The sequence below is a fragment of the Dreissena polymorpha genome, chromosome 7 (assembly GCF_020536995.1).
Source record: "Dreissena polymorpha isolate Duluth1 chromosome 7, UMN_Dpol_1.0, whole genome shotgun sequence".
Taxonomy (NCBI): Eukaryota; Metazoa; Mollusca; class Bivalvia; order Myida; family Dreissenidae; genus Dreissena; species Dreissena polymorpha.
In genome coordinates, this window is record NC_068361.1 from 6,228,161 (window position 1) to 6,237,580 (window position 9,420).

The following is a 9,420-nucleotide window of genomic DNA, read 5'->3' on the forward strand; positions in this document are numbered from 1 at the left end:
TATCAGGTTTGGTACACCTCCAAACTGGTTTAAGTCTTTAAAATGTTTTTACGTTGATATTGAACAAGGTGCTGACAACAGAATGAATCAGATTTGGGGAGTCATGTACCGGTTCTTCATTAAGCTTTCCTATGTAATTGTCCCAGTACTTATCAGTTTCATATTTAACGCCGTGTTTTCTTTGTTGTCATGTATTATGTAATATTGATACTTTTCAAAAATAAAAGATAGTCTAATGCACAAACGAATTGTTTTCTTTTTAAATCTTGAGTTTCGTTAATCCTATAATTTGATTATCTTCACGAGCTATAAATATGCGCTATAAAATCCTTTGTGTGTGTTCAAATTGCTATTCAGATAAACACAAAGAATGACAGAAAGTTGCACAGCCGTTTCTAACAAATATATCTGATTTGCTTTTTGATGGACTTAACTTTTAAATCTAAAATTTCTCTACCTTATGCAGCTCATCAGTTTGTTCTGCTCCCAATGCCTCATCGTATTCTTGGTTTCTCGTCTGAATAGTACAACTCGCGCTGTTTGTCATAACTTGTTTCATCGAAAATAATCAGTAATATTTATTCGGGGTAGAGAGTTATCAGGGTAAAATTGAAATGCGGTATGTATTTCTTATCAGTTACACTATACATTCAAATCTTACGCTCTTATGAACATGGACAGATTCCGCTCAGGAAAATGTTCCTGTTCATGGAAGTATTTTTCTTAACGGGTAAATACAGTATCCGATACTGATTAGTTCAATAACATAGTATATTGTTGAAACCAAAATGTTAACATATTATTATTAATATGTTAACATATTATTATTAATACTCATTAATAGTATAAGTTTATTAATACTTATCAACCATGCACATTTTATAACAGAACAACAAATAATGTAAATATATAAATATGTATATATATATATATATATATATATATATATATATATATATATATATATATATATATATATATATATATATATATATATATATATATATATATATTGCCCTAAAGTTTCAATTGAAATAATCCACGAATACTTTAAACAATTTGCTTACATAAGTTCTCGACATAGAAAACTACAATGCTTAAAAACATACATGTATGTGTTTTACCAGTTAATGTGAACAGTACTAGAACTTTATTGATTGGGTTACATAACAAACTCTTTTTTTATTTGCGAATTGTGCAGTATGTAAATGGAATTTTACAACTTGTGTGACTATAAATTGCTACCGGGTTTTGCAGTTTAAATTGTTAAATTTGACCTAACATGCATCGGATAAACCAAGTCCAGTGACAGCATTGATAGTATTGTCGTAGACTCAGAAACATATTTCAAATCAATGCAAAGATTATCTATGTCTTACATAATTATGCGTAATTCTTAGGTCTGCTACATTTTGTTACAAATTATGTTACACGGTTTACTATTTTCTATATGAGAGTCACCGACACATTAAAAGCATAACTATGCCCTGACCCATTAGAAGCGGGTATATATTGCTTTGAATCTTTCAGTAGCTATACGTCTTTCGTTCTGAATACAAATAAATAATGGACTAAGCTAAACACGGGGATGTCCGAAAATTCAGAATGGCTTAAATCTTAAGAGTAATTACCGTAATAACAAACCGATAAGCAGACTTAAGAACATTCGACTGTATCATGCTTTTATGCATCGATATTTCATAATGTGTGACACGGTGTTTGAACAAAATACTAGGTCTAGCAATGTGTTACAGAATTAGATTCAATTTCTTATTTGGCTGATTTTAACAGAGGAGACAAATCTGTTAAAGGCATATTAGTGTTGGAAAGATGTTGGGCATTAATGTTTGAATATAATCTCTACTTTCTTTATGCATGATAAATAAACAAATACCCCAAAATACTTTGCATTTCAAAAAGGAAGCGAAGTCATCTTAAGGACAAAGAACAATACCATAAAAAGAGATTTGTAATGGAAAAAAATATACAAACATACACACAAATCTGCAACCGCAAGTGCGTGCGCGTGTGCGCACATATGTAAGTACATAAATTTAAACCTGATTTTCAAATGTTGCTCTCATCGGAAATACAACTAAAATACGAAAACGAAAACGTGCTTATAGGAAAGCTAAAAAAAACAAATTCCACATCGAATTGGACTAGGTTTCGTGTACTTCGTAATGATGTAGTCTCTCTTGTCCGCCTCGCCAAATCATATTATTACGACTCTCTTGCATTCAAACTAAAATCCAACAATTACTCCTCGCGTGATTGATGGACACTCCTGAAATCTTTCCTAACAGTCAACGTTCGCAAAACTTTACCCCAACTTGTCAACATCGCTGGCGAACTGGTTTTTGATGAACTTCAAAAAGCTGAAGTACTAAATTATTTCTTCGTTCAACAGACATCTTTAGATGAGTTTGGTCACGTTTTACAGGAATTGGCAACGTTTGAAAATCAACAGTCAATTTCGTTTATAGTAATAATCGCTTGCAAAGTTAAGAACGTTCTTATGAATCTGCCTTTGGGTAAAGCCTGTGGCCCTGATGGTATTAATAACAAATTACTTGTAGAGGCATCTCATGAACTAAGTCAACGACTTTGTGATCTCTTTAATATGCCTTTGTCTACTTCAACAGTACCATATGATTGGAAAACGTAAAACGTTTGTGCAATATTCAAAAAAGGGGACGTTTCCATTCCCTCGAATTATCGCCCAATTTCACTTCTGAATACCAGGAAAAAGTACCAGAACGGATTATCTTTAAACATGTATTTAACTTTTTGCGTGATACTAATTTATTTTTTCACAAGATTTCGATACGGATTTATGCCAGGTGACTCTACTGTCAACCAGCTTACATACCTTTACAGCTCGTTTTGTAAAGCACTCGATGATGGATTGGAAGTAAGGGTGTTTTGTTTCGATATAAGCAAAGCATTCGACAAAGTCTGGCAAAGTGGCCTTATATTAAAACTGAAACGCGCCGGTATCAAAGATAAACTTTTGAACTGGTTTTCTAACTATTTGTATCAAAGGCGTCAAAGGGTAGTGGTTCTCGGGGCCTCATCTTCCCTAGCCGAAATCAAGGCTGGAGTTCCACAAGGCTCCATTCTCGGTCCCCTATTATTTCTTGTATATATATAAATGACATTGTAAATGACATTCAAGCTCATATAAACTTATTTTCAGACGACACTAGTTTATTTGTCGTTGTTGACAATCCTAATTCTGCAGCCGCTGTTTTAGAGCGCGATTTAGACAAAATTGCAAAATGGGCCGATATATGGTTGGTAAAATTCAATCCATTGAACTCAGAATCACTAGTTATATCGCGTAAGAGGGACGAACCCTATCATACTCCTATCAATATGTGCGATACTTCGATTCCCGAAGTGAATAGTCACACACATTAAGGCATTATTCTGTCAAATGATGAAAGCTGGCATCAACACATTGAATGTATTTATTAAAGGCCTGGTCACGTGTCAACCTTAAAAAAATCGTTTTCGCCTTGACCGAAGATCAATTGAACTAACTTATTTCACGTTTATTCGACCTATTCTAGAATATGCAGATGTTGTATGGGATTATTGTTCAATGTATGAAAAAAATGATTTAGATAAAATTCAAACTGAAGCTGCCCAGATTGTTTCCGGCTGCGCCCGACTTGTGTCCTTCAATTTACTTACTAACGAAATTGGCTGGGAAACTCTTGGCACAAGAAGGTCCAAGCACATACTCATTCTTTTCTTTAAAATTGTCAAAGATCTTAGTCCAGAATATTTATCCTCACTGTCCCCACAATCAGTTGGCGAGCAATCTACAAGATCATTGCGTAACTCATCCCACTTAGATGGTGCTCGGACTAGGACTTCTCTGTACCAACTCTCCTTCTTGCCCTCAACAATTGCTGCTTCGAATTCACTTCCAGACGAAGAAAAACTTGTTGATAACATATCTGATTTAAAAAAGGCCATCGATCTTAACAAATCTCGTAGTAACCCGATGTTCTATTATGATAAGCGAAGACAGCAAGTGCTAGAACTAATTGTAGTTCTCTTAATAAACATTTATTTGATAGAAATCTGGTTCCATCGCCACTTTGTCAATGCGAAAAAATAGAGGACACTACTCACTTTTTACTGGTCTGTCCATGCAGCTATAAGATTAACTTAAGTAAGAACTATAGAACAATACACGGATATATCACTCCGCACATTACTGTACGGAGATAATAATCTTTCAATCAGAGATAACTTTGCAATAATTGATGCAGTCCATATTTTCATCGAAGGCTCAAGAAGGTTCAGAGTGGGATACTATCGGTTCTCTAAGTTTTAAAAATTGTTTTCACAATCAATTTCTTTGATCATAATCTCACCAGCAATATGCTTTTTCTTAATACATTGTCTCAACATATTTAATCAACGTTGGTTCCAATCATACATATAAACTTGTTTAAACTCGAATGATTATTCAAATGTTTTGTGTTTAGAATGCAAATACCGCCACTTTGTTTTGTAAATATACCATTGAGGAAAGGAACCCTACTAGCCTAGCTATCGTTCCAATCCTATAAACTTTAGATGCTTGTACACTATGTTGCAAAACACATTATTGAATAAATATGTTTAAACCAAATGTTCATCATTTTTGTACACTTGCGTCATCACAGTCATGTGAGGATTGTGTAGCTCTTGATGGTATCGGCTTTGACCTCAACTGGGTTTGCAGCTGTAAGGAAGAAAATGTTTGGGACCGCATTTTTTTATTAGTTTTTACACCCGAAACAAGTCTCTAGTTGTTTTTGATATTAAAAGAAAACATGTGTTTACTGAAGTTAATTAATTAAAAAGTGCATGCTTAGGACCGTAAATGAATCTAATTACGCACTGTTTTTACCAAGGACGCAAACCAGAATTTCCGATTGCGTCTTCGTGTCATTTTGTAATTAAACCTTAACGACCTAAAGTAATGCATAGTTTGTTAAGCAGATATGTAAAGCAGAAAAGTGTTAAATGTAAATTATACTTAGATCAATCATGCAAGTTTTCATTGGATGTGTCAGATTATCAAACAATTTAAAACATAAATGACTTTGTACCTACCTTATATTTGTCTTCATTCTCGTTCAGTCGTTGACTTTGCATTAAAAGTAACATTGACAAGGGCCTGGTGCAATGTGCCCATTGTTCCGGAAACATAAAACTCGTCACCCTCCCAACATACGGGCCGTGTATCGCGATAATACAGCTTCCGTGCAAACTCCAAATTATCAGTACTTTGTTTGTAGTACATAAGATTATCCCAGTCATTATCATGTACGTAACACGTTTCTTTAGACATGCCGACACCCATCACGTTACTGTAGTGATTGAAATTATAAGGAGCCGACCACATAATCACTACTCTACGATGTGTGCCTTTTACTTCCCAGGACACGACACCAAAACAACCGGTTGCTGTATGTGGATATTTTCTACCTTCGATTGGCCCCGTTCCACCAGATGTTATTGGTTAAGGGATTAATTACGCCACTTTTTACTGTTACGATTGGATTCTTGAGTTCAAAATCTGTCTTGTTGTCCACTGCGATACGCACCGTTACTCCTAGGCTGGAACCCATTGAAACTGATGTGCTCCTTTCGCTATGATTATTAACCGCCGAAAGAATAGCTGTATACCCTGGTAACGATAATCCGTTGATAAAATATTATATTTAAATTTTCAAAACATTTTGTTCACGTTCCGATTTTTAAGATCTTACGATTTCAATACAAAAATATGGTGCGCATCAATTCACGCGTGTTCATCAGAAAACTGTGTTCTTCGTATTGTAAGCAAATCATATGTAACTTAATTCCGTTTACATTCATTACTCGAATGCTCACTACTTTTAGACATTGACCTACACTGATAAGCGCACTTGTAAGAAATGTCATCTCGTGCGCTATCCCTTGTTGCAGATAGTAACTTAAACTAAACCCAACTAAAGATAAGGCTATACATATCGGATGAGTATTTTTAAATAACAGCATAAAAATATGATGTGTTTGTTGTGATTGTTTTTGCCTTCGGACAATTAATTGCCATTCATAATTGATTGATTCATACGCATATGCACCAAATTATAGATTTTGAATGATGCTGACATGAATAGGTTAAGGAATGGGGGACTTGGCACCCGTTTTCTATATTATAAGCAAACTGCTAGTAAATATTTGTTCACGACCGAATCCCTGAAATATGATAAACTTGGAGACTATAGTAAAACCTTGCACTGAAAAAGGTTACATTTTACTAAGAAACGGCCGAAAAAAAGTTGCCAAAACAGTCGATTTGATATGTGTCAAGTTCTTTCTTGGATTGAACATGACCTATCTTTTTTGTTGCATAAATCGATTTCGCTTAGAATGGCCTTTAAGAAAATGTATGGTTATGGGGGTTTCTATGTGCAAAATGTTGCATTTATTTTCGCTCAAAGTTGTCGCTTTTACATTGAATTATATAGGGAAACTATTTAGTACATTATGACCGTAATAACGACACGCCATTTTTAGTAGGTTGGTGTTATATGCAGACGTTCACAATATTGAATTTGAAATACAGATTTATAGTGCAGAATGTATATAACGTCATGAACAGTGCATATATAAATGAGAAATGATATAACGAACGAATGTGAATAAATGCGGCTCATTATACATGTACAAGCCATGTGACATCGTTCAGCATGCGATTTTTCAAATAGAAACCACGTGACAGATCATTTAACAAATGTCACACGTGACTGATTGAGTAAACATGCATCGTGCATCTCATGTTTATTTATATCCAATTCAGACAGAAAACCTATGTGAACACATTTACAGCAGCAATCATGTACTGCTATTAGTAATACCTTAAAAACATGTTAACTGAATTACATGAACGATTTGTGAAAATGTATGAGATAAGCTGTAGTGAAGCCATGAAGAAAGTATACATCGTTATTTCTTATATGTCTCCGCCTATCACCGATACTCCTTGTGCATTTTATATTTAGATACTGCATCAAAGATCACATTTCGCGATTTCTTTTCTTTAGATGCGCATATGTTAAGTAGTGTACATATATTATTTTAAATATCGATGCTCATTAAAACATATATTCCATGTCGAAATTAATGTCAAGGATTTCAAAATGCAATTATTTTTTTATTTAAAATGTTGACCCCTTTACTGTTTTGTACCCTGTATGAAGGATGCATATCCTAGCCTGAAAAAATCTTCAATCAAAGGACAGTTTAAATCTGATGAGAAATGTGCCTCTTGTAAAAATGCAATGTCCGTATTTTGGCAAAGTAGGCATTGTTTAACTCTAGTATTTTTTTAGCGGTCTCGTACGGCTATGGCATTGAGGGGAAATTGAGGATTGCAATGTAAAAGCTGGTGTAAATATCGGTAGGCTTATAAAATAATAAGCATGGTATTTCCAAAACAACAAAGTGATACATTCTAGCCGCTCTCTGCGAAAACGGGATTCACGTGCGTAAATTGTCTTTTCAAATCAGCTTGTGCAGTCCGAGTGGGCTAATCAGGAACGACACTTTTCGCTTATATTGTACTTATCGTTTTAAGTTGTATGTGCTTAGCAAAAATCCAGTATAGGCGGAAAGTGTCGTCTCTTATAAGCCTGTGCATATTGCACATGCTTTATTGTGTGCTGGGACGCCAATTTACGTACATTCATTAAGCCCCATTTGCACATGGCCGCTCAACGATGTTTTGTGCGGAACTGTAAAGCTCTGTAAATCGCTCATCAGAACTATGAACAACTCGCAAAGTTTCATAAAACGTGACCGGTTTCATCTGGGACTAGGCTGGCGACGGACATTCGACTTCTGGGAGTCAGAATATCATATTAGTCGACTTTTTAAATCACTGGAATCGTGATCACGTGGTAAGAAATGTGCATGTGAGTAGACGCGCGTGCGTTAGTTGCGACAAGTTGACGAATCCGTTTTGTTCATTCGAAACTTCTATCTAATTGCTGTTAAATCGACGTATTATATACAAACAATATCATGTTTGTAGCCTGTAATGAAACGTTATATTTTGCGCAGTGCTCGTGGTGCGGTACCGATGTATACAAAATGCAAATCACTCAACCGTACGACTAGTATTAAAAAATACGCTGTGATGCATAACGGATAGATTTCATTGATCGATACCAAGCGATATTAACACGTGTGCGCTCGTACACTCATTAATTCTGCATGATCTAATGAGCCTCGTTATGGGAAAATGGGGCTTAATGCATGTGCGTAGAGTCCGTACATGTTAATCTGGAACGGCACTTTTCGCTTAAACTACATTTTCTCCAATAAGATACTTCATTTAAGCGACGCTAATATGCGTTAAGACTGGTTTTCGCCAAGCGCTGCTCTTATGCTTCTTGTTATCGCAAAATATTCATGTTTGCGTATTTGCCTTTGCTTTTTGGGATTCATCATTATGTAAATATTGGAATATGTACTTCATAGATGGCATGTCTGAATATTTGAATATGTTTTACATATAAATATACATATAAATATGCTTGAATATATCATACATAATACATATGTGTGTGCGATGAATTCATATTGTATTCACATTGAAAATAAAACGTGAAATAGATTTTATTAAATAAGCAGAACTGATTGATGCAAACATTGTCATTGTTTTGTTCTAAATCTCATCAGTAAGAATTCAATATTCATATAGATATTTTTAAGTACAACCATGTCGCGTGCAATTCCTATATTTATGTAAGGGAGGCTACCGCGCTTGCAGTTAACTACAAGCATACAGCAAGTAGTCTCCATTCTTCAAGCAGACCAGTGAATATCTAATGAACTAAAAACTGTTTTTCTAACCGCATGCACACATACATATTCAAAAATAAAGTCACAGCGTGTACCCTACAGAGAATTTAGACTTCAATTGAATGTTTTTCATTGTACTGTGTGTAGAATTGAACACCAAACATATTTTAAAACACCATAACTTGAACTAGACAGTAGCTGGAAAAAAATATTTCTTGCTGTCTTACAATTACTTTGAATGTAAACAGTACTAATGTATCAGATATATCAAAAACTATTTCGTATGAACTATATGCACTTTGTTCAAATATATTGTTCTTGACTGTGATTAAAATAATAATGAAATAACAAATGTTTGTAATTATATATTGAAAGAAATCATTTATTCATGCACATTTGTACAAACTAAAGTCTAACAGCTAAAGGAAATTACACAAAAAGCATTTCACATCAAAGTCTACACAATTGACATTTTAAATTAAACATTTCACATTTCACCGTTCACATTGAACTATTGTTTCGTTTACAATAACAAGTTCACATTAAACATTTGACACGAAA